Source organism: Mustela nigripes, chromosome 4, assembly GCF_022355385.1.
Source record: "Mustela nigripes isolate SB6536 chromosome 4, MUSNIG.SB6536, whole genome shotgun sequence".
Classification (NCBI taxonomy): Eukaryota; Metazoa; Chordata; class Mammalia; order Carnivora; family Mustelidae; genus Mustela; species Mustela nigripes.
The window spans coordinates 123,085,125-123,112,572 of record NC_081560.1 but is presented as its reverse complement, the minus strand read 5'-3'; the positions used below and the strand labels follow the sequence as shown (position 1 = coordinate 123,112,572).

The window sequence follows — 27,448 nt, the reverse complement described above, 5'->3', positions numbered from 1 at the left end:
CTCATACTGGATTTCTCACCCAGGCTTTGCAGGCACGCTGACCTCCTCCTGTTACAGAGTCCAGCTATACTCTACTACTCAGGAACCTGAGACTGAATGGTCTGCTAGCACCTTTGGGTCCTTCAGGATTTTTTTCAGAGGTCACTTTCTTATCAAGGGTGGTCCTACTTGATTTCAAATTCCCACCTCCTCCTAACACTTACATTCCCTATTCCACTTAACTGGATTTTTTCCCCATAACCTTGCTAGGCTTCTGACCTACTAAATATTTTCCTGCTATATCTATTTGTGTTCTCCAGTTTCCCCTGCTAGGATCATAAGTTCCAAAAAGGCAGGGGTTTGTTTTGGTGTTTATTTATTTTTCTTTTTTTTTGTTTGTTTTTTGTTTATTGTTTTCCCACCAGTATATTCCAATAGTAGAGAACAGTGAGGTCTCCCAGGGAAAACAGTCATGAAATTAACAGAGACACTCTGACTCATTAGATCGAGTAACTTGTGGTTGTCCCTCCCTTGATGTAAAATGTTCTTGATCTTGGTCAACGTGGGCTACTCTGCCAGATGGGTTAGTGCATTTGTCTTCTGTCATGGGGCTTCCAGATATACTCTCCAGGCTCTACCCCTCCTAGATACCCCAAGACACCAAAAAGGAAATTGATAATATTTTTACTGATCCAGTTGTGAGAATTACATGTCATCTGTATCTGTAACTTCATAATTGCCATTGATGGCATGTGTAACTGCCAGTGTGATATGACCATCCTCACCTTGAACTCTGTAGGGATTTATGACCACCTGAACTTCTGTGACCAGAGACAACTCCTAGCAAGTGAGTGCAGTCAGTATAAATGTGATCTGCCCCTTTCACTGACTGTGTAATCTGAGAAGCTACTTGAGTAGTCATCATTGGCTCTGAAAGTTGTTCAATGAACTTATCCATAACCTAGAAATTTTTTTAAAAATGCCTTGAAATTAATTGGAGTTTTCATCCCCAAGGGTTCATGCCAAATCACTGTAGGAGGCATCAATAAAAAGAGCAGTCGTCTTATTCTGCAAATTAAGAATCTTTTCCTAAGAAATAGGATCTATACGAAGCACCATGTATTGCCCAAGTGTGAAGTGATAAATAGAAATATGTACCCAGCCAGAGACCTTTGCAATTAGAGAAACATTCTTTGCTTCATCTTTTTGCAAGGTCGGATTCAATTAGCATGTTCAGTGGACAGTGGAGTCCTGGCTTTTCTTTACAACCTGTAATGGACTCAATTATTTTTCAGGGTTCCTTCCATTCTGTAAATACGCCAGTATTTCTTGGTTGAAAACTAAACATTTTAATGAGAACTGTGGCTCCTAATTCCTCTCATTTCTGGAAATCTCATATAGTAGCAGAAATGTCCTATCAAGCATGATGAGTAGCCAGACAGTAAACAGTTTTGCCTAAACTGTGCAGTGTCTGTTGAGTGTATACTGAGTGTATTAATAGAAATTCCAAGCTTACCTTTAGTCATCTTGCCATTCTCTAAATCAGGTGGTCATTTTCTCATAGTAGCATGATCAGGCAGACATGTAAAATAATGATAGTCACTCTAGCATACCTCCATCAAATGTCAGTGTGACCAAAAAAAGTACACTAAAAAGTAGGGAGTTCTGCCTATCAGTGACTCCCCATCTGTCTTCTGCCACAGGAACCATCTCCCAGTAAAACTGTCAGGACTCAGGCCCCTGGATTACAAATACGGTGATGTACTGGGGACAGGATGTTGGCACCATATATTCTGTTTCCTTTTCCCCTGTCATTTCTAGGGTCCAGTTCCTCCCGTATGGCTGTGAATTATGTAGCAGAAAACTTACAGAAGAAAACAGGATCTCCTAAGTGAATGCTAAGTAAACCTCTAATTGACAGGCTGCTCTGGATGATAGTCTTATCATTATTAGGGTACCATCCTTGTCCACAGAAGATAGCAGACCGGGGTATTATTTCTTTGTTTCTCTACCTTGCTCATTCTGCCATGCAGGAGTCCACATTTAAAAGCTGGTCATGTTCCAGAAGTTAATTTGCGAATCAATTGTTTGGAACTTGGAATACGTTTTCACATAGAAACAATATTAAAAATGGTTAGGTTCCTAGGACAACATACCACATGCCTACTTAATCTGTAATAAACATTAATCTAGAACCTAACCAAGCTGGATCAAACAGGCTTGATTTATTAGTTTCAATGGGAATATATTTTTACTAGAGGGGAAGGCAGAACTGTGTCTTAGCCCTGCCCCATCTCCAATGGACACACATAGGTATATCTCAACTCCTCAGTACCAGGATTTTGAGGGTGCAGAGCTAGACTGAGAGTTCACTGCACAAGTCTGTCAAGGTTTCATCTGAGAGATGAGAAGGGGGCATTTAGGAAATTCTAAATATGGAAGCTTAGGGAGAGTGATTTGTGCAAAATCAAAACAAAAAATGCAAAAACAAAACAGAAAAGCCAATAGATTGTGTAAAGAACATTTGTTAGAGTATGAGGCCCTGTTTTGACCTAGGCTGGAGGTGCTCTTCAGACTCTAAGTGATAGCTGTTCTGTGTGTGCCTGGGAATGGCTGTGAGCCTACCCAGGTATTGATTCTGGGAAGCTTTATACTTGGAGAAGTCTAAGTTATGTTGTCTAAGAACCACACCAACTTTAATGGCTTAAAACAACACACTTTTATTTCTCACTCCTATTATGTATCCATCACGATTTGGTGCCAGGGTTTGGACATGGAGTTCCTCATGAGTGTAATCACTCAGAATCCCAAGATAACAGCGTAGCCAACATCACAGTAGTTTCCATGCATCATGGCAGTAGAGAAAGCTCAAGAGGCTCACAGTGAAGGCCTCCGCATGGAAGGGGCCCGTGTTTCATTCAACTCATTAGCCAGAACTAACCATGCATCTGCCCTGTCCAGAAGAGGAAAAACTGCAATCTCACTGTGTTTCTTGAAGCAGGATGAGATGAATGTCTGGGAAGGAAACCAGAAATATTTTGAAGGTTTTAAGACTGCCACACATTATTAACAAACTATACCTAAGCAGGACTGAATAATTACTGTGTAAATTTCTACCGCTAATTTTGAGGATCTCAGATAGGTGCTAGGAGGATGGTATTAAGCAAGGATTTCAAGCTCAGATGCTTGAATAATTACTGAGGTCGGGTTCAGAATGTATTTTTAAAGGCTATTTTTCCTGTAATATGGAGCTATCTTTGTTACGTTGAACCAAACGGTGAATTTTTCTCCTAAGAGAAATGTGCTCTAACGGAAGGAATTGACTTGAAGTCTTTTCCTGCTGCCAATATGATGGAGAATCAATTTCATGATTTTGCTTTTGTCCTTGGATAGCACAAAAGGCTGCTTCTCCTGCATTAGATCTTCCTCCTTGATCCATTCCCTTTCTTGTGCAAAATCAAGCATGCATCCTGAAGTGAGGTTGAGTACAGTCTATGGGCTCAAAAGTTACTGTCCCTCTGATTCTCACAACTTCCAGGGCAGGAAGGAAAACCCATCATGCAGAGAGGGCTTAGTGCTTCTTTGTGACCTAATTGCTGATATTTTATTTAAAAAAAAATCTTCTGTTCATGATAAAAGAAAATATTTCAATTTACTGGGTGGAAAAATGTTCCCAACTGATTTTAATAGTCAAGTAGCGGACTACTTTTGAAATAAAAATAATATTTGAAGTTCAATTTGAAGTCATTTAAAATCTGATTCTTGGTATTTGCTGACAAAGTCTCAGGGTTTTTATAGGTAAAGATAAAAATCCTTTAATATACATGATAATGGCTTTACCTTTTTTTCTATCCTATATTTATATATATGTGTAGATACACATACACATAATATTTTGGAATGAACAAATATTCTGAAAAATACAGTTTTTCCATATACATTAATATTAAAAATTTTTATTACGGCAACCTGATTTTTTTTTGACAAGATGAATAATCATGAATCATGACATGATATGATTGGTTCATTAAATCATTTGGATGTGGTAGTTACAATTTTCCATTTGGGTATGTGTGTTAGAGAATATGAATGTTTTACTTATCTGATAACACTTTCTTTTATTAATTTAGCTATTCTTTTTTTTTCTTTCTTTTTTCTTTTAATTCATTTGACAGATAGAGATCACAAGTAGGCAGAGAGGCAGGCAGAGAGAGAGGAGGAAGCAGGCTCCCCACAGAGTAGACAGCCCAATGCGAGGCTCAATCCCAGGACCCAGGGATCATGACCTGAGCCGAAGGCAGAGGCTTAACCCACTGAGCCACCCACGCGCCCTTAATTTAGCTATTCTTTTAGTAATTGAGCAAGTATTTATTGAGTATGTACTAGGTAACTGCCATATAAGAGTTCTATAAAAAACCTCTACATTCAGCCAGGGTAATTTTAGTGTGATGAGATGGACAGTAAACAATTAAATGCGCCAAGTATATAATATGCCAGATGGTGAGCATGCAATGAAGGGAAATAAAATCAGAAAGGAGAATAACCCTCTTATGGTTAAGTCAGATTCTTTGAATTGGCGAATTATACTTAAAAAATTATGGATTGATTCATTTAGAAACATTGTATTGCTTAAAACAGGCTGAGAGGGAAGGAGGAGGAAAGGGGAGATAATTTTCAAGAAAGAGAACTTATACTTAATGATGTAATAAATGTCTTCTCCACATAGAACCTAACACAATTTGGGATTGCGTTCATCACATGTAACCCATCAGAAAGCAACAACATAGTTTCTCTTGACCTAACTGAGCGTCTGTGGGTTTGCCCTCTAGAGAAGTGATAAAACTGAATACATTACATCTCTCTCCCTTCTATTTATTTTCTTGCCTCTCCTGGGTTCATCAAGCAGGCTAAAGGGTTTCCATGCTGAGGTCCAGTCACACATTTTTCAAGTGTTAAAACACAAAAGCGAAACCTTTAGGGAATTTTATTTTATTTTTATTTTATTTTATTTTATTTTATTTTATTTTATTTTATTTGTAACAGAACAGGTTTAAAACAGATGCAATTTGTGACATCCAAAATAATAAAAAGGAGGTCATTTGGGTTGGAGTGTGAATTAGAGGACCACAGGCACTCTCCCCAGCTACCATGGGCTCAGTTACAGATAGCCACAATAATACAAACATTGCAATAAAATGAGTGAGATGAATTTTTTGGTTTCCCAATGCATATAAAAGTTATGTTTACACTATAATGCAGTCTTTCAATCGCGCAATAGCATTATGTCTAAAAATATAAACATACCTTAATTAAAAGAAGAGTTTATTGCTAAAAAACGCTAACCATCATCTGAGCTTTTCAGCAAGGCATAATCTTTTTTTTTTTTTTTAAGATTTTATTTATTTATTTCACAGACAGAGATCACAAGCAGGCAGAGAGGCAGGCAGAGAGAGAGAGAGGAGGAAGCAGGCTCCCTGAAGAGCAGAGAGCCTGATGTGGAGCTCGATCCCAGGACCCTGGGATCATGACCTGAGCAGAAGGCAGAGGCTTAACCCACTGAGCCACCCAGATGCCCCAAGGCATAATCTTTTTTGTTGGTGGGGGTCCTGCCTCGATGATGGTGGTTGCCATCTGACCAGGGTCGTGGCTGCTGAAGGCTGGTGTGGCCGTGGCAAGTTCTTAGAAGAGACAGCCGTGAAGTTTGCTGCATTGATTGACTTGTCTCTCATGAGCAGTTTCTTTCATGTGATGCTATTTGATAGTCTTTTACCCACAGTAGAACTTCTCTCAAAATTGGGGTCCATCATCTCAAACCCTGCCACTGCTATATCAACTAAGTTTCTATGATGTTCTCAATCCTTTGTTGTCTTCTCAACAGTCTTCACAGCATCCTCATAGGAATAGGGAATAGACTCATCTCAAGAAACCACTTCTCTGCTCATCGACAGGAAGCAACTTGTCTGTTCAAGTTCTGTCGGGAGATTGCAGCAATTCGGTCCCATCTTCAGGACCCATTTCCGATTCTAGTTCTCGTGCTGTTGCCACCACATCTGTAGAGACTTCCTCCCCTGAAGTCTTAAAACTTTATCTTGATTTTAAATAAAAAAAAATTGATATCTGCAAAGCACCTAAAAATGATGTGTGCCTGCATTTCATATTCTGTTCTAGGGATATAGGAAGTAAACTTCCTATACTATGTTGACAAATAAAAATAATCTTTTTACCATTGGCAATGTTAGAAATGGGAAGAGTCCTTTCATCAAGCCTTCTGGGTGTTTCCTTCATTAGCATCTACTCTCACTTCAGTTACTGGGTCTACTCAGATTTGAAAGGCAGTGTAAAGGGAAGCCAGTTGAAAAATGAAACCCCAAAACTTAACAAAATGAATAGTCTTTATTTCCTTAAAGGAGTTGCTGTGAAAAATGAAAGGAACACACACAATGCGATCCGTGATGACAAAGGAATGCCTTGCGCTTATGCGTGAGACACTGATAGGTACATTTATGGGCTGTATTTACAGAGCAAGAGTCAAAGTTAAGAGAGTGGAATTATGTTGTAACCTGTCCAATTAAATCCAAGTATAATAACTTCAGATTTCTTAATGAAAATAATGGAAGTGATGACCATTTTCAGTGAGAAGCATCTTTGGAAATGCATGGGCTAAGTATTCTGTTTGCTGACTTTTAAAAGTGTCTTCTTGTCTTCAAGCTTAAGAATGAATATTATGACTGATAACGAAGTAGATGCGTCAAGCTGAACTTTGGTAGCTTAGATACAATTTTAGCTCCTGAGCCTGCTTCTTCCAGTCAATGTTGAGTCACTGATGTGTGTGTGGGGTCAGAGGGTAAAATATTCTGAAGTGGATTGACTTTAATCCCCCAATACTCGCACATTCCCATTCCAAGGACACGTACACTGTGTGTTCTGTCACCAGAGCCAGAATGCTTTTGCTCAGAGTCAACTATTTATAGAAGAGCAATTTTTTTCTTTTCTGGGGAGACTAATCCACCACAGTGGATCTGGTTTGATACAAAGAACACTAGGCTCCTGGTCAGAAGCGGTCTTAGGAAGTTTTCCGTAGGCTGTGAGGTTATTGCTGTTCTCTGCCTCAACATGCCATCCTTAGACAAATCCCTGATGATTCTCCTCTCTTCCTCATACAGAACTGCCCCCAATACCAAGCATCTTTACTAGGAACTGAAACTGCAAGTCAACATGTACACCGTTGTGATTGTGAATGGCAGTGAGCTTACGGAAGTGAAGCTTGTCTCATATGCCTGTGTCTTCCCAGGATTGCTGGCGTGGCTCTTTGGGCAACGCTGCCTGTCTCAGACTAGACTTAAGATTTAGCAGCTCCGAGGCATGACTGCCCATCTGATCCCACCTCTGTGTAAATCTCAAAGATGCCACATAAACTCTATCTTAGATCAAACTGAAAACGTCAAACTGTGATGAGAATCCATTCAGTTGTACTTTGGCTGGTGTGAGTATTGACAAAGGGGAAGAAATTTGGTTTACATAGATAATACACTTGGGACAGCAAAAGGCCATGCTTTGCCTGATTTCCCTAGAATAACCGAGGGCCGGCATCTTCTACTTCCTCTACAAGGTGAATCAGGCAGTGGGGACATGTTTTCAAGGCATCAGAATCGCTGGGGGGGGGGGGGGGCAGATCTTTTTCACTCCTGAATCCAAATGATACTTACTTTTTTTATTATGTTCAGTTAGTCACTGTATAGTAAACCATTACTCTTTGATGCAGTGATCAACAATTCATCTGTTGCATGTAACACTCAGTGCGCATCACAGCACATGCCTCCTCAAACCCATTACCTGGCTGGCTATTCCCTCTCTCCATCCTCCTCCCCTGTGAGAACTTCAGTTCGCTTCCCCGGGACCAGAGTCCTTCATGGTTCCTCTCCCTCTCGGATTCCTCCCCCTTCACATTGCCCTCCCTTCCCCTGTCCTCATCTGTGCTATTCCTTGTGTTCCACTAGAGGGGATTGTGCTAAGTAAAACTTAATTTTTATGTGAGTTTGCATCCCCGTGTGCGTAATCCCCTGTAATCCCCGAGCGTGCATCCCCTGGAGTGTGTAACATTCATCAGATGAACTGTTGCAGGCAGATGGGGTTCCTCTGATAGAAAGGAAATTTCTAGAAATTTCAAGTCCAGTTCAGGCATTTCTCTCATTTTATATACACATGATGCACGTTGCATTAGAGAGCTCTTGGTGACACAAGAAACAGAAAGAAAGCCCAAGAGAAGATAGTTTATTTCATACCATGTGCCTGTCCAGATTCACTCCTTTTACTTAACAGTGTTAAATAAATAATTTCATTGGTTAATTTTAAACTCCATTAAAATTTTAAACTGAAAATTTCTAGGCTTGCTTACCTATTTGAAGTTTCCCCTATCTTGAATTATATGAGCTAGAGAAAACTCAGACTGCATGTTTAAAAATAAAAAAATATTCAATTCTGACAAGTTTAATGTATTCAATCTTAATTTTCTTATTTTATTCATCATTGAGGGGCCATTAATACAAGCTTTCTAAATTTTTAATGTGAAATCTTATAATCACTATCTTTTAATAAACTAGAAAGGAGATGATCTGATTTTCATACATAAATTAATCTATAAATGAGAAACAAAAATATTAGAAAATTGAAGAGTAGTTTGAAAATCAGATTCAACTGTTAGTAACCAGTACATTTATTTATTTGTTTGTTTGTTTGTTTGTTTGTTTTAGATTTTATTTATTTGACAGAGATAGAGATCACAAGTAGGCAAAGAGATAGGCAGAGAGAGAGGAGGAAGCAGGCTCCCTGCTGAGCAGAAAGGCAGATGCGGGTCCCCATCCCAGGATCCTGGAATCATGACCTGAGCTGAAGGCAGAGGCTTTAACCCACTGAGCCACCCAGGTGCCCCTAACCGGTAAGTTTAATGGATAGCTTAAGTCAGATATAACAAGTCCTTAAACAAGTTTAGAGTATTTTATTTATTTTTTATTTTTTATGTTTTAAAGATTTTATTTATTTATTTGACAGAGACACGGCGAGAAAGGGAACACAAGCAAGGGGAGTGGGAGAGGGAGAAGCAGGCTTCCCACCAAGTAGGGAGACTGATTTAGGGCTCAATCCCAGGACCCTAGGATCACGACTTGAGCCGAAGGCAGATGCTTAATGACTAAGCCACCCGGGCACCTCAGATTTAGAATATTTTAAAGTTAAAACCATAATATTTTGCACATTGAAGTACACACAAACATATTTTTATTTTTTAAAATTTGATAGCTTGAGCACAAGCAGAGGGAGGGGCAGAGACAGAGGGAGAAGCAGACCATCCACTAAGCAGGGATTCCCAATGTGGGACTCAGTCACAGGATCCTGGGATCATGACCTAAACTGAAGGCAGACGCTTAACTGACTGAGCTCCCCAGAAGCTCCTATATGCACATTTTTAAATGAAAATAGTCCCAATCATTTGTAGCCTCTAAAACAAAGTAATGGCTAAATAAGCATTTTTAAAATTTGGTTAACTTATTAGTGTTTTATAAAGATCTTTGCAAGTGCTTTTTTCAGTTGTTGCTGCTTATTCATATTACATCATTTAGGGAACTGAAACTTAAGCAATTTGTTCTAGGACTGACAAGTATATGGGGAGCTAGAAACTAATGTGTGTTCTCAATCAAATCAACTTTCCAATACACTATACATACTGCTATCCACAGATGAGCATATCTGTAGAGATAGTCATTTGATTTTTTTGAAATACAATGTAGCACAATCCAATCATAACACATTAATCCCTCTCCTTACCATTACTTCTTCAATCCTACTACAGTTTGTTTTCCTTCTTGTAACATGTTGTATTTTTTAATTTTCTATGGGAAAATGTAGTTTAAAAGATAGAAGGTTAGGGAGTGAGACCTCTAATTCCAGGCCTCCAACCTATGGTCTCAAATCATTTTTGCCTTGATTCAGTTTTTCCTAAATTACATAAAATAAGGGAGTGGGACTAGCATTAGAGACTCCTAGTCCTGGATGTGTATTAAAATATGGGCAGAGTGGGGTTGAGAGACACTTGTGTAATAATGGCATGGTGGTTATTTAAGAAAAAACAAAAAAATCTTAGGGCACCTGGGTGACTCAGTCAGTTAAGCGTCTGCCTTTTGTGTCAGGTCATGATCCTCAGGGTCCTGGGATTGAGTCTAGCATCCAGCTCCCTGCTCCATGGGAAGTTTGCTCTCCCCCACTCTTTCTGTGTCAAATAAATAAATGAAATCTTAAAAAAAAAAAAAGAAGAAAGAAAGATAGAAAAGAAAGATTAGAAGTATATGTAAATTTTTTTGTTCTTAAGATTTATTTTAGGGACGCCTGGGTGGCTCAGTTGGTTGGGCAGCTGCCTTCGGCTCAGGTCATGATCCTGGCATCCTGGGATCGAGTCCCGCATTGGGCTCCTTGCTCAGCAGGGAGCCTGCTTCTCCCTCTGTCTCTGCCTGCCACTCTGCCTGTGCTCGCTCTCTCTCCCTCTCTCTCTCTCTGACAAATAAATTAAAAATCTTAAAAAAAAAAAAAAGATTTATTTTAAAGGGAGAGAGAGAACATTTGTAGGGAGAGGGGCAGACAGAGGGAAAGAGAGAATCTCAAGCAGACTCCACACTGAACATGGAACCCAACAGGGGGCTCAATCTCACGACCCCAAGATCAAGACCTGAGGTGAAACCATGAATCAGACGCTTAACAGAGTGAGCCAACCAGGTGCCCAGCATGTGAATTCTTTATGAAGGAAATCACATCTGCGATTTGTTTTCAAAAGTCTCAAGAAAGACAGAAGGAAAAAAAAAAAAAGAAGGAAAAGAGAAGGACAAGAAAAGTGAAGGAAATGAGAAAATGAAATTGTGTGTAATAAATAAAACAAGATGGTCCATACTGCTGACATTGGTAAATTAACATATGGGGGTTATTCTCCATTTTCATAAGGTTGCCAAGTTCATTACAAACCAACCAAAGAGGGTGCCTGGGTGGCTCAGTGGGTTAAAGCTTCTGCCTTTGGCTCGGGTCATGATCTTAGGGTCCTGGGATCAAGCCCCACATCGGGTTCTCTGCTCAGCAGGGAGCCTGCTTCCCTTCCTCTCTCTCTCTGCCTGCCTTTCTGCCTACTTGTGATCTCTGTCTGTCAAATCAATAAATAAAATCTTTAAAAAACAACAACAACAAAAGTTCAGGCTCCAATTCCTCGAGTTCTAGAGATTTTAACTCAGCACTCCCTGATTTCAGGTGAGGTGTCCAGGCCACTGACACCACCTGGACACTTCATTGAAATAGGAATAAGGGGGATCTACTCCAGATCTACTAAATCTGAAACGCTGGTGTTGGGACCCAGTGAGTAGTGTTTAAAAACAAAAAAATCCATATGACTGTGCATTAATTTGAGAACCACATGTAATCTCCCAGAGTGGTATTGTATTTTAGTCCTAAAGGTTAGCTAATATGCAGGTAGCAGTAAGAACTCCTGGACAAGGTGATCTCTGAACATAAGGGCCATAATATCTCATTTTAAAAGAAAATCTGAAATTCAATATAAACTAGAATATCCACCTTACTTCTGGATTTGTTTTGCTGTGTGCCATAGATTACTCAAACAAAAATAAGGAAAATAATTTTCATTGAAGATTAAATAAGCAAATACATATAAAACTTCAGTGCCTGATCTAGGAGCTAAATAAATGTTAATTTTTATTTTAGTTTGTTGCTCATTTATATTACTTTGCAAATGTCCTCTGTAAATTTTACTATTAAAAAGGTTATAAAAACTACTTCTTAGAAAATCTCTATTTTGTACTTTCTAATATGACTAATACTAATAACCAAAACATTGCTTAATAAAATATGTTAATATCTTCCATGAATATTAACTCTTAAATAACAGTAGGTCTTTGATCACATTACTTGGCATACCCACATCAACATTTATTTCCTTCATGACTGATTGTGAAGAGTGTCAAGACAGTTGGAAGGACCTTGTTCCCTGTTATGCAGGAAAGAGCAGAATTTAAGAAAACTGTTGTATCTTGGTGAGGAATTCCATAATTCCCTAAATGGATTCACTTCTGTACTGAGTCATGGATCATTATCTATTTCAAAATATTTTAGGTATCTTACATTTACTTACAGTATCTGTCTCTAATGTAGGTTGATAGGAACTCCTAGTTTAGCCAAAGACTACGTTTTGATGATTAACATTTTAATGGTTTTTTCAGGTAAGTAGAGGATTCACCTGTCCAGTAGTCACGTTTCCTATTTTACATGGACTTTTAGTCTGTCAGTAACCAGATGTAAACCATTAAACTGTGGGTGTTTTTTAGTTTCTTCGTCTGTAATATGAATGTTCGGCTGTGTCACTCTAAAACCTAAATGTTCAATAATTTCAATGAGAAGACACCTGTTGGGTTTTTTTTTTTTTTTTTTTTTTGGTCAGTTTGTCCGCAACTAGTTTTATAACCTTTGATAAGTCATGTAAGCTTCAATTCTCACATATGTAAAAGGGAGAATGAACCTAATGATCCCTGAAGTCTTTTTCAAGTTTGTGAGTCTGTGTTTAATGTCCATCCACAGACTTTAAGAGAGAATCACAGAATCTTATAAGCACATAATTTGGAAAGGATAGTGGTTCATGGGAGCCAGGTTTCTCTCCGCTGCTGTGAGAGCTTTGAGGTAAGTGGAGAGAGGAGACTAGAGTGATCTCTGCATGAGCTCGTGTTCAGCTCAGTGTGGATCTGGTCGGACGCCAGTTATACATGCAGACCTGAGTGAGCTCACACACAGTTCTTTGTTCACATAGTGAGGAGAGGCTGGAAGCCCCCAGACTCCACAGCAGTGTACGTACTTGGTTTCTAATGCCATTTTCCTATGAAAGCTATTTCCTTGGGGAAATAGCTCATTCTAGGACTCAGGCAAGAAATGTGTAACATGAACCTGTAACCTCTGATTTTTCCAGAAAGTCAGGAACTCCTAAAGGCAAAGCCCCCAATCATAGGGTTATGCCACATGGACTCAGGAGTTTCTTGAAAGAGGTGCTGATGACCAAATACAGAGCAGTAGGAAGAACACAGTAGAGTAGTACTAGAGTGTGTGACCCAAAGTATAAAATATCCTTACGCCCTAGAGTGTGTGACCCAAAGTATAAAATATCCTTACGCCCATGCTGATAGAAAGAAATGACTGAATAAGTAGGGGGGAGAGGACAGACCTCTCCTGTAGAAGAATCACAAGTAATTCATAGAAATACTGCAGTGTCCAGAGGAGGGGCATCATTCCCTGCTCATGAAGTGTGGGCTCCAAAAAGGACTGTATGAAAAGGGCAGCAAGATACATCTACAGAGTATAACCTTGAAGAACAGTTTCTGAGCCAAATGACCATGATCAACATCAGGAAGTCATGTTGACAGTGTGTACCTTTGATACACAGGATGCGTTACCACCGTGATCTTCCTCCCCCAAACCAGTCATCCCTGTCGAACCATGGAAAATCATTTCTATAGTCCCAGTTCAGGAGCAATCTATGATATACCTGACCCATCTACTTCAATTGGCCAGCGTCATCAAAAACAATTTGAGAAGCTATCATATCTGAAAGCCCAGGGGATGTGTCAACTATGAGGTATCCTGGATGGCCTGTTGAAGTGGTAAAGCCACACAGTGGGCCCAGGGTACAAGCTAGGAAGTCTGAATACAGTTTGAATTTAAGATTAAAAGAGCAGGGGAACCTGGGTGGCTCAGTTGGTTAAACATCTGTCATCGGCTCCTGCTCAGCATGGAGTGGACTTCTCCTTCTGACCTCTCCCCTCTCATGCTCTCTGTCTCTCTCTCTCTCTCTGTCTCAAATAAAATAAATCTTAACAAAGTAAGGTTAAAAGTGTATATAGGTATTGATTCATGTGTTGTGACAAATGAACCAGAAGGTAGGATTTTAATAATTGAAAATGGGTGTGGAGTATGTGGAAACTCTGTAATCTGTTCCCAATATTTAGGAAAATCTAAAAATATTCTGGGACACCTGGGTGGCTCACTTGGTTAAGCATCTGACATCTGCTCAAGTCATGATCCCAGGGTCCTGGGATCCCTTCCTGGGTCAGACTCCCTGCTCAGGGGGAAGTCCGCTTCTCCTTCTGCCCCTCCTCCCACTCGTTCTCTCAGTGTGTGTTTGTCTCTCTCTGTTAAGATCTTTAAAAATATTCCAAAGTTAAAAGTTTGTAAAGAATTTAATATTATAAAAGTAACTACTAACTCTGGATTTGTAATGTATTCAACATTACAAAGTGGTATTTGCAAGATACCAAAATCTTACAAATTGGCATTTGCAAGATACCAAAATTTCTTCGGGATGTTTATTTTTATATTTTTTTCACAAAGACATTATTTTTGGGTATTTAAACTTCTACCAAACTTCAAAGCCAGGATGTTAGTACTCTTTCAGATAACTGGCTTCGAGAGATGAAGGGGGGTGGCTGAAAATTACAGTTCAGGGTTTAAGAGGCTTTGTAGGTATTTTGATAATACGTTCCTCTCAGAAACACAAGACAAATGAGGCAACTTCCGACTGTGCCAAAATTGTCCCTCTAGGATTGCAGAGACATTAGGAATCTGGTTTAATAGGAGATGTGTATGGGTTTTGAATACTGTCTGCAAGGATGTCTCATTTCTATTTTTAACTTCACTCATGACTGTGTTATCTTTCCATTTGGCTTTTGTTAACCATGATCTCCATGCTTCGGAGGAGGGACACTGTTGCAAATTAGCAACTGCAACGATAATGCTAAACTGTACATAGGTAATTGAGTATTAAGCAAGAATATTATATTCTAAGGATAAGTTATTTTTTGACGTGAAAAAAAAATAGTGATTTTGCTGGATTGTTTAAAGTGGTAGAGCACAGCTGGTTTGCAGGAATGTTTCCTACACCCTGTTCCCTTTTCAGCTGACAGCTCTTCAGCTCTCCTCTCTCCCCCACTCTCCCAGACAGCCTGCTGACTGTCTTAGTCTCACCTCACCCCTCACTTTCCCTCAGGGAAGCTGAAATGTCAGCTTTGACTCTGAAAAAGATTGATTCACTGTGGGGTGTTCATTTCTCCTTTACACCATTCTTCACTATATTGTTTGGATGTGCATATGCAATTATGTTAACACAACTATGAGAAAGGGAAGTGATCATTATTGTTAGTTGCCTTTTTTCCTAATCCGGTTAAGACTTCTCCCAAAATTATTCACAGAGGGGACTGAACTGATTCCCCCTACCTGCCCTCTATTAAACACAACAAAGCAAGATAGCTTGCAAATTTCCAGTGGCTCAGTTCCAATTGATGAGACATTTAAGTGTGATCCATTCCTATGAACTACTTGGCGCTGTTATACCTAATCAGTGAAGTTTAGGGAACAGATTGATATTACTGTAAAAATCAAGTGTACCAGAGTTTATGGTAGAGAAAACTTTCATTTCATTAATTTTGTAGTAAAAGTATAGTTTCTGGGTGTGGGCTTTTGATAATCAATATTACGTTCCCCATTAATATCTAGTCCGTTTCTAATGAAGAGTCTTTGTGGTGTGCCTGGGTGGCTCAGGTGTTAAGTGTCTGTTCTGGCTAAGGTCATGATCCCCCGGTCCTGGGATAGAGTCCCCCATCCCTGGTTTCCTGCTCAGTGGTGAGTCTGCTTCCCCCTCTCCCTCTGTACCTCCCCACTCCACCTGCTTGTGTGTGTACTCACTCTCTCTTCTTCTCCGTCAAATAAGATTTTTTTAAAAGTCTTTGTGATTGTACATTCAGAATAACATTCAGGATTTAAATTCTTCTTGTTGACCTAAAAGAACGTCAAAACTTGAATTTGTTTGAAAATCCTATGAAACTTCTCCTGGGTGGATAGAAGATCATGTTATCTGGGGTCTCAATGGAGCCTAGGACAAGCGAAGCCGTCAATTAGCCTGGAGATAGGCATGTCCAAGGAAAAGTCTCAGAGGAGGGGCCTGTGGGAAGGGGTCAAGGGCAGAGGAATAGTGATGAAAATTAAGTCGAGAAATGAAGACCAACTGCCAGAAAAGGATCAGTTTCTAGGAGTTATTAGACATCTGAGTAGAATCCAGTAGAAAAATGTGGCTGAAAAGGAATGTTAAACATAAGGGGGTGGGTAGTCAAAATTTGTAGGAATTATGCCTTGCAAGAGAGACTGGTATTTGACCTGTTGTTTGTATCAGGAGCATTGAGAATTGAGAAAATTCTCGTGCCCAAATTATATAAGATAGGAATAAACCGTAGCAGCTGTGTCCATAGCAGCTCTCTGTTGCACAGAACACTGTTGTTGAGGAAGCAGAAGTGGTCTCGGACACAGAAGCAGGTTGAGTGTTTGGCAATAAAATACTGGAGCCAATGCATTTTAAATGATAGAAGTGATGTGGGAAAGAAGACCTATTCAGTTGCAGTTAGGAAAGGAATACGATGCAAGCCTGGGCCATAGTAACAGCCAAGACTTCACAACTACAAATTCTTTTTATTAAGGAGAACATCAAGTTGTAGTCTGTGATGTTCAAGATTCCCACGATTGGTTCCTCAGTAAATGGGACAAAGTTATAAAGTCTAATGTGAAACAATTCCGTTATATAAAACATAGGAAACCTTACAGAATTAAATTAAAAAAAAAAACACATTTGTTGTTTTTATTTGTTTGTTTTCATGTTTATTGTTTTGTTTTCATGTTTGGAAATTTGGTAAATAAATTGCCAATGCTTTTTATAGATACTGTCCCCTAATCAGAATACATTCAAACAAGACTGGTCAGTAGGAGACTTTATGATTTGGGGCAGCTTCATACATCTATAAATACAGAGTCCTTTAACTCTCATGGAATGATGTAGGTTAAAATCAAACTAGCCAGCTGTGCCCTGGATCACAGCTGACAGCTAGGGGATATGTTGTTAGTGTATTCTGTTATGTCAAGAATTCTCAGACCTAAGAGTGGAATTTTCCCATTTAAACAAAGGCTTTTGTGTAGCTGCAATGTATAAAATAGATAAAAGTGGAATGTTTTGATTAAAGCTGGTGAGGGTAAGAGGTAGAACTTTGCCTCCCCATCGGACTCTGCAGTGATAGCAAGTAACTGGGGGACTCTGGGGTTCTCTGGTATGTAACTACACAACCTCCAGGTCCCCAAATACTGCATTTGTGTTATTACCATTAGTTATTCTGTTGCATGTCATGTGGAAGCCCTTGGGAAATCATTGAATTTCTCCCCACCCCACTAATTTTAGAGAGGAATAATAGTACATGGTAAAAATACAAATCTAAATAAATGGGAAAAATTATATAAAAGTGAAGCTGCTGCACATATTATTTCCCAGTTGTATTTCCCAGGTATATTGTTTTTTTATGAATCTTTTCAAAAATATTCCATGCACATGCTTGTGCCCATATGTGCATATACACAGTCCATGCCCCCTTTTTTATATGAATGAGAAAGTAAAAAGCATACGACTTGCACTTTGCATTATGCATCTAAGAAGAAATATTAGAACTCTCTCTGTATTTGAGCATATACTTATATCTATTAAATATTTCATAAAATTTCAATATTTGAAAGTTAATATTTTACCAATCATTAACAGACTGTCCATATTTAGACTGAAATATTTATTATGGTGATTTAATGACCATCTTTACAGAAATATCTGTGAATGTGTGCAAACAGTTATGTAGGATGGTGTCTTAGAGGTGTATGCTGGAGAGTTACTGCAGAAATGCCCCCAGCAAGCCATGGAGAAAGACAGGGATGGTACCTTCACCTCCCTCCAGCATATGCTGGGTCATCAAATCTATTTTATCTTTGCCAGAGATCTGAAAACACTGCATCTTTTTTTTTTTTTTAAGTTGCATTCTCAGCTAGTAGACTGAGCCATATTCTCATATATTTCAAAGCCATTTCATTAATTTATTTCTGTAAACTGTGTATTTATGTCAGTATTCCAATTTCTAATGTATTTGTAAGAACCTTTCAAATATTAAGGGGACTATTCCTTTTTATATGGTTTAGAAAAAGGTCCAATGTTTTATTATTTTTTTAAAATCATACTTATGGGTTCATGTTTAACATTTTCTTTTATGGTTTCTGATTTTATTGTAAAAACTAATTGTGAGTTTTTATTAACATCAGACATTTTTTATCTTATCTACTGGCCCAGATAAAACGAACCATTGAAAGAATTTTTGTTTGTTTCTAGGAGAACAAGATATACCTTGAGTAATAATGTTTCTTCCCTTTCAAGAATGAGAGATATATAGTCTTTTATTTTTCTTTCTTGATTTCTGGCTGTTGTGAGCTTCATGGTCGAGTTTAATAGTCAAATTTGTGTTTCCTGTTGTTTTTATTATATTTTATCCTCCATTTTATAATACACTTCTCACTATAAATTCATAGTTTATCAGGCAACTTGAAAATAATACTATTTTGTGTGTTTTTTATAGATTTAGATCTGTATGTAGGAGAGCATGTGTGTGTCTGTGTATGTGACAGTGGGTGGGGTGGGGGGAGTAAGGGGACAGAGAATGTGTTCCAGGCAGCAATGAAGTTACTGAGACAGAAATTTTAAGAATTTTGTCTTTCTTGTACTTAGAAGCACTTGTGTCCTGGTTATCTATTTCAACATAATAAACTGCCACAGAATAACAATATGGGATCATTTATGCATTGGGGGGTTGTGGGCAGAAGTAGAATGTTGTCTGTGTGGTCCTTGGTGTACCTGGAGCTGATGATGGCACCTTCAATCTTCATGGACCCCTCTCACTTGATCGAGATGCCTGTACTGACGGGAACTGCCCTCTCCATGTGATCTCTTCAGGTGACCAACTTGACCTCCTCCCCAGCCTGATAATTTCAGAAAAGTTGGATTTCTTACATGATGGCTTAGAATTCCAAAACAATCTGAAAGAGAAAACCTAGACCTCGATTCTCAATGAAAGGACTATCAGAGGACTGGGGGCCATCTTTATTCTTTTTTATTTTTTAATTTTTTTATTATTTTTTAAAGATTTTTATTTATTTATTTGACAGAGATCACAAGCAGGCAAAGAGGCAGGCAGAGAGAGAAGGAGGGGAAGCAAGCTCCCGGCCGAGCAGAGAGCCAGACATGGGGCTTGATCCTGGGACCCTAGGATCATGACCTGAGCTGAAGGCAGAGGCTTTAACCCACTGGGCCATCTGGGCGCCCCCACCATCTTTATTCTTGATGCCAAGTAGTAGGCAGGTATGGCTTGGAATGTTACTTATGACTGCACACACATACACACACACACACACACATACACATGGATGATCTGTGTTCCACTGCACTGAATGTAACTGAGTGTGCTCTAAAGGCATTTCATACCCTCTACTCCATCTGCTCACATCTGTACTCCATCTCCATGACTATTACCATTACCCATCTTTTTTTTTTTTTTTTAACATATTTGGAGGTAGAGTAATTTGTTTTAGGTTAGATATAACCTACTGATATAACTGGAATTTTAATCTGAAGACATCAAAACTTTTTATCCTGGGAATTGCTGGGATGGTGTGATTATTTGAGGGGGAGGCTGGGCAGGGAATATACCTACATGCTCCTTGATTGACAGAATCATAGGAATGTTGAATATGGTAGATATTAATGAATTATTTTAACCTCATTTTTTCACTAAAAAGAAACAGGTTTTCAGGAAAATTAGACCTGTGGTGCTACAAAGGTTAGCGGTTGCAGTTGGACAGACGCAACTCATAGTCTTGGCTCTGTTCTTTCTCGCTGTGAGCCTCTGATCACTGGCAGCTTCCGTTTCTCTGTCTGTTGCAGCCTAAAAACCTGCCCCAAAGCTTAGAGGCTTCAAACAACAAAGATTTATTATGTCTGTGAACTGTGTGGGATACCTGGGAGGTTTTGCTGCCAATCTCACTTAAATTTGCTCAGAAACTGCTTGTTTGCCTGAGCCTGAGCTCAGCTGGGACAGCTGAACTGTCTGGAATGTTTCTGCAAGTGGTTTTCCATTGCAAGCTTCCTCACTGCTTAGCATGCTTGGGGTCCTGGGGAGGACAAGGCAGAAGCTGCATTCCTGTTGAAATTAGGCCCTGGGACTCATGGTGTTATTACTTCTCCCACCATTTACTGAAGAAACACCAGATTCAAGGTGGGCGACATAGGCTCCTCTTCTTGGTGGCAGTGGCTGCAATTATATAACCCTGTTGCATCTTGCAACCATCCCTAGTAGACCCCAAAATGTCATAACGAAAAAGAATACACATAGGGGTGCCTGGGGGGCTCAGTGGGTTAAGCCTCTGCCTTCAGCTCAGGTCATGATCTCAGGGTCCTGGGATCCATCCCCACATTGGGCTCTCTGCTCAACAAGGAGACTGCTTTCCCCCCACCTCTGCCTGCCTGTCTGCCTACTTGTGATCTCTCTCTCTCTGTGTTAAATAAATAAATAAAATCTTTAAAAAAAAAAAAAGAAAAAAAGAAAAAGAATACACATAAAACGTCAAATGCAGTACCTAGATTTTCAGTCTGTTTTCAAGAGATAACTTTCTGTTTGGGGCATTACAATTGTTATTTTTTTGAGGGCTTCTCAATGACTCATTATTGACAAATTCAGTTGGTAATCAGGTTCTGAGAGGCACAGCTGTATTCGGACAGTGGCTCTGGCTGGTACCTGTTTCAGATTCTGCTTTAAAGCAGAGGAGAAGGGAGTTGGGGTAAATTGGAAGGGGAGATGAACCATCGGGGGGTGGGAGGTTATGGGAGCCAGGCGGTGGGTATTATGAAGGGCACATATTGCATGGAGCACTGGGTGTGGTGCAAAAACAATGAATTCTGTTATGCTGAAAAGAAATAAATAAAAAAATAAAATAAAATAAAGTTAAATGTAATTCAGTATTGGGCTGGACTGCTCCCTCACCTGTTCCCATCCCTTATATTCCCCATCTGCCTTATTCCTTGGTTTTCTGTCCAGCACATACCCTCACCTCACATAAGTACATACTCATTAGTCTTCTCTTACTACTAGACTATGATCTTCAAGAGATGAGCCACTATGTATACTTTCTTTCCTTCCAGAACTGGGGGGACTAGAAGCTAACTGATAGGTAACAAGAGTTCCATACATGGTGGGTGAAGGGATGCAGGAATGAACGAAACCACCTGTTGCAAAGCCCACACCATGTTAGCCAGGAGTGGCAGGAGCAATTGAGCATGACTGACATGGATTCCCTTGGAAAGCTGAATTAAAACTTGTTTAACCTCAGTAGCTTTCTGAATATTGGGTTTTCTTCGGCTGGCATGTATATTTCAGAGAGCCCTCCCCACCCCCAAGTGGGGGAGGCACCTACTGAACAACGCATCATTCCTATGTATTTTAAACATTCCTGGGGCGCCTGAGTGGCTCAGTGGGTTAAAGCCTCTGCCTTTGGCTTGGGTCATGATCCCAGGGTCCTGGGATCAAGCCCTGGGTGAGGCTCTCTGCTCAGGAGGGAGCCTGCTTCCTCCTCTCTCTCTGCCTGCCTCTCTGCCTACACTCTCTCTGTCAAATAAATAAAATCTTTTTTTTTTTAATTTTTTAAATTTATTTTTTATTTTTATTTTTTATAAACATATTATATATTTTTATCCCCAGGGGTACAGGTCTGTGAATCACCAGGTTTACACACTTCACAGCACTTACCATAGCACATACCCTCCCCAATGTCCATAACCCTACCCCCCTCTCCCAAAATCCCTCCCCCCAGCAAACCTCAGTTTGTTTTGTGAGACTACGAGTCACTTATGGTTTGTCTCCCTCCCAATCCCATCGTGTTTCATTTATTCTTCTCCTACCCCCTTAACCCCCCATGTTGCATCTCCACTTCCTCATATCATGGAGATCATATGATAGTTGTCTTTCTCCGATTGACTTACTTCGCTAAGCATGATACCCTCTAGTTCCATCCATGTTGTCACAAATGGCAAGATTTCATTTCTTTTGATGGCTGCATAGTATTCCATTGTGTATATATACCACATCTTCTTGATCCATTCATCTGTTGATGGACATCTAGGTTCTTTCCATAGTTTGGCTATTGTGGACATTGCTGCTATAAACATTCCGGTGCATGTGCCCCTTTGGATCACTACGTTTGTATCTTTAGGATAAATACCCAGTAGTGCAATAAATAAAATCTTTTAAAAAAATTTAAACATTCCTGAAATAAGTCAAATTCATCATAACCTCAGGTTCCTTTCTCTTTTTTTAAACATAGTATTTTTTTTTAGCTCTTGACTCACTGTCAACATGGATTATGTTCTAGTAATTCCACCAATCACAAGAGGCCTTCTGAGATCCCTCTGAAATCCTGTAATGACTGGTTTCTCTTTACATACTTGTTTAAGGAGTCCAATTTGGAGTGATTGTTTAAAAGCATCTATGAATAATGATACTACCTTATAAAAGGCATATATATATATTGCAGTTAATACGGAAAGCAGGGTGGATTCCTTTGCTTGAAATCCAGAGTAAAAACTTAAGAAGCTTCACAGTTACCTAAGATGATTATTTTAAAAAGTCATTCGCAGTGGGAAATACTACTTTACTAAAGTCCCTCTCTTTAGATGGGACAAAATGACAACACAGAATATGAGATTTCAAGACAAATATTGTATCAATACCCATTTAATCTCACTTTTATTAGTTTAGCTGATATAAGTGAAGATAATTGTTCTCAGTAGCATTAAGTCTTTTAATGTTAATTAGGCCTTTTAATTAAGAAACATTAAACCTTTTAAAGTAAAGAATACAATGTAAATATATGCTTTGTTCATGCCTTTTTTTTTTTTTTTCCCTAAAGAGTCTGGAGGGTTCTTTCAAAGTAAAAATGTCTTTAGAGGCCACTTCTCTGCGTAGTTATTATCCAAAAACAGTCTTTTTTTTTCCCACATATAAATTTATTTGTCTGGATTTGAAAATAGGAAAATGAGGAAGGTAGAAGCGATAGACTCATGTGCATTTTTCAGGCAGAACTGATGAGATGAGGCTCAGAGAATTTCTGTCACACATGCAAGTTGCACAGCTGGTGTGTGGCTGAACAGAGACGAGAATGTGGGTGGTCAGCCTTTACTCCAACGCCTATCCTTCTGAACCACAGACTCTACAGGCTCAATACTCATGATCTGAGGCTTCATGAAATCCCCACAAGAATCCTATCAAGTAGGAGCTATTGGCCTCATTTTTCAGATGGCAAGCTTGAGGATAAAAGGGGGCACATAGCTTGCCCTAAGTCCTAGAGCTGAGCAGTTGCAGAGTGGACAATTGAACCCAAGTTTGTCTGCATCTGTGATAAATGAGCTCTCCTTCTTGCTCCTTAACCTTCCTTGGTATGTTACCTGGATACTCACTTCATTAGCGTTTTCGGGAGCTTACCAAAACCAGTGTTGCACCAAGATTAAGGGCTTGAGCAGGTATGGAGTTGTGTATGCTCTGTCCATATATCACCCTTCCCCCTCCAATTAGCCACCTCCCTCTCTCTTTCCTGGTTTTTGTGGTTTTGTTTTTAAACTTTTTTAACCTCTGTACCAACTGGTGCCAAATGGAAGATATTGATGTGCTGTGGTGCAGTTTGCTCTTTCCCAAGTCCAAGGTGCTCACATTTTTATTCTGAATGAAATTCTCTCATTGATTTTTCAAATCCCATAAAGTAGAAAGCCTAGGACAGTGTGAGAATTCACCACTGGGAGCGATGACTTTAAAATGATTTGTGACTGTTCTTCAAACAGAACAGAAGGGGTTAGGAATTATTTCCTGTAAGGATGATGCTGATTTTCATCTTTTAAAAATCTTGCCAGAATACAAGCTATAGTCATTCTTCACAAGCCAAAATACCTTTGTCATATATATGGGTGCTAAGACTCTTTTTTAAATCATCTTTCTGAGAGCTTATTTGGCCAAGAATTAGAAATAGACGACATATGTGAATAAGTGGCCATTGGTTCCAGTGACTCAGTTTGGATTCATTAAAGTCAGAATGAAATAGAACGCCCCAAAGTTCTGTTTTGGGGATCATGGATTGAATTAGCATAGAGCTTGAAATAACGGTTTTCCTTTCAGATAGAGAATCTAGTTCTTAGATTTTTCTCCATCTACATTCCTTGATCTATTAAGTGGTTAAATGTCACTTTAATTATGCTGGGACTGATAATTAATTCCAATGTCAACACATTAATTCTCTGACATTCAATTAGAAATAAGATGAAATTTGTTAAGAGCTTTTAGTATAAGAATACATCTGAAGGATGGTTAAGGCTCAAGGTCATGGACCTAAAGGGGAATGATGACTAGGGCACCTCATGACCAAGAAACCGTGCTTAACTTAAATCATTACATAGTTACCATATATGGGCCTTTAAACAGTTTAACTGAAAATACTTAAAAACTAAGGTTGTTTGTGTTTAGGAAAAAGAATAGTATAGGAAAAAATGCTTATAAGCTGTGAAGTACAGCCTATAACCTTTCTTGAGTCACTGTATTTTACATACAATGTTATTTGCCTACCCGTTCACTTTCTGTGAATGTGCAGATTCTTTTTCTATCATGTAATTCTTTGACCCACTTGAGCTTCATCATAAGAGCATATGTTACAAATTTCCTACAGTAAAGTTAATTTCCACTTAGGATTTCAGGTGGTTGTTAAGTCTGAATGTGTATCCTTTACAGAAGTCTTTGATCCACAGTGGGCATACCACATATCCAGCCATGAAGAGGAGATTGCCAAAAGCTCCTCTGGTCCAAATATTAATTCCATTTACCTTTTAACAAAATATCACAAAAAATACTTCTACCCTTAGAGGTTGAAATACTTGCTCAGGGAAGACCAGCTTCCAGAGTGTCCTCTGGCAGGCGCTGGGCTGCTCCCTATTATGGGGCCCATCATCTCTTTAGAAAACCACAAAGATCTTTTTTTTTGGCCAGTTATGACAGGGGTTTAGATGTGTAGTAGCTGACTGGGGGTCCTGGGAGATCTTGCTCTTTGGTGCAGTAAACTTTACACGTACCGAACTCGTACTGGTGTGATGTAGTTCCCCTAATGGTAGGGCTTTCCCTGCCGATACCCACTTGACCTTGTTTGATCGTTGTAGCTTCATGAATGTTTGATAAGTTCCCCGGTGATGATGAGGAAATGGTCTATTCACCGGATTTGAAAGATTAAGGTCTTGGCAGTATCTGCCCCCATGGGGGAGCTCTTTATGTTAAAAGAAAGAACAGTTTTTTAATCCTTGCAAGATACACACAGGAAGATTATTAGTTAGCTCTTTCTTTTAACTCTTTCATGATGCTTTCTATTTGGAGTCAGCCTTTTGCTTCTTTCTTTGAAGCTGCTAGTTAAGTTGGCTTCGAGAGCATGCTATAGTTCCTAGTTGAAGTTTGTGTAGAATTCCTCTAGGACTTACAGTATCTTACAGTATCCTTGAATGAATCCATTTGCTTGGCCAATCTAGCAGGAAAATCTGCTCTTTGTATTACATATATGCTAATTGAAATGAATAATTATTTTGCTGTAGACACTGCCTCTGCCATAGCCATAGCTCTGATGACGTTTGGCACTCTGTATCCAATGAGTGCGTCCAGTGGCCAATTGTCCCACCAGACACCACTCCATGTTATTGGTCGGTTGGACAAACTTATCATAGAAGGATCTACCTTGGATGGAGTTTTAGAAGTTTGAGATAAGCATTTGTAGACCCTCGGTTTTGGCTCATTGGCTGGATCAGAGCATGGGAAGAATTCAATGAGATACAAATGAACACATACTTCTTGCTCATGTGACCACCAGGCTGTACACTCTAGTGTCAACTTTGTGTAATTCTCAGGGATGATTGGATTACACTTACTGCAGCCAATGTCGTACACTTTTCAGATCATCATGTATCTCCAGTGCCTCCTTTAAAGGGTACTAATGATTTAAACCCTGTCACATTGACTCAAGCTAGACCCAGTAGTCCACCTCCAGAGTGTTCATTTAACACTCCTGAAAAAACATGAGCCCTGTAATTCAGCTAAACACCCAAGACTTTATGGTTTGGGTGTTAATCATGGACACTTAATTAACAGTAGCAGGCTTAATCAAGGACTTGGGAGTTGTAGGATTTAGGACTGGTTTTAAAAAATTGTCAGGTAGATCTGGTAATAACAATAGTGTTGGACAATGGAGACCATGATGTACTGTAATTTATTTTTATGAGAAATGTTGACTACTGACTTTCAATTTATTTATAAATGCAACTGTCCATTGACTAATCATTTACTCAAAATGTTTAAGAACACATTACATGAAACTGGGGAAACTATATTTTTGTGAAATATATTTGGGGCTCTGAGAATTTTTCTAAAGGTTACAGGGTTTAAATAGGCTTCCCTTAGAAAAAGTGTTTCTCTAAATTTGTATTTTGCTCTTTTTGTTTTTGTAGTTGACTGCAGTGTGATAGATGTTATCTAGATAAGAGAACCACTTTTTAGAGCAGGTCTATTACATTATTAAAAATACAGTTTTTTTAGTGAAACTTATGAACATACTTCTTGAATAATAGACATTTTAGGAAAGGGAAAAATGTCCATTCTAAAAGTAAAAGTCTCTTTTGTATTTTTCCAAACTTAATTGCTACATTTTTCTTTGAGGTCCCTAGATTTACATCCTGCAAAAGAAAAGCAAAAAAAAAAAAAAAAAAAAAAAATTACCTGAAATTATAGAACATATTTTATTATCTACCATAATTTAAAATTTTTAAGCAGTTTCTGTAGTTTTTCCTCATTAAAATATTTCAATACTTGTATGAATAATCTGTGGTTCTCCAAGTGTTTTATTTTGGTTAAATAAATACCAAATCCTTTGGTAATGTACAATGAAGGAATTCCAGTTTTTTGTCTTATATTTAATCAAATACCCATATAAGTTTTTAAAAAGACATAATAAAAAACCTCAAATATTGACATAATGATGGAATTTTTTGTCCCCTTTTCATTGGTTGACTTCTGAATCTTTGTATTAAGAAAATATCAAATATATTACAATATATATGAAATTCCATGCATAATATGGGATTTGATATCTTTTCAAGTTGCATAAGCAATTTGAGTTTATATTGTATAATTTTACCAAAACATAATAGACCTTAGATTATAGGATACAGTATTGGTAGATCTGTAACAGGCAATTTCTATCTTATTTGGTTTTGCTTTGTCAAAATCAGAAGCTTTTAACTGTGATGAAGTATGAGAATCATACAGATTTTTTTTTTTTGGTTATTTTCCAAATATAAATATCATGAACTTGCCAACATGGCCAGTATTACTTATAAAAATTGCTGCAAGAAGGGGTCACAAAATTAAAATTAAAAAATTAATTTAAAAAAAAGTTGGAATTTCTTAGATAACTTGTT

At 38.7% G+C, this 27,448-nt stretch overlaps 1 pseudogene; it reads left to right on the top strand.

Moving 5' to 3' along the window:
- Positions 1-729: 729 nt before the first annotated feature.
- On the top strand, positions 730-26,163 carry LOC132016407 (zinc transporter 6-like; annotated as a pseudogene).
- The last annotated feature ends 1,285 nt before the right edge of the window (positions 26,164-27,448 follow it).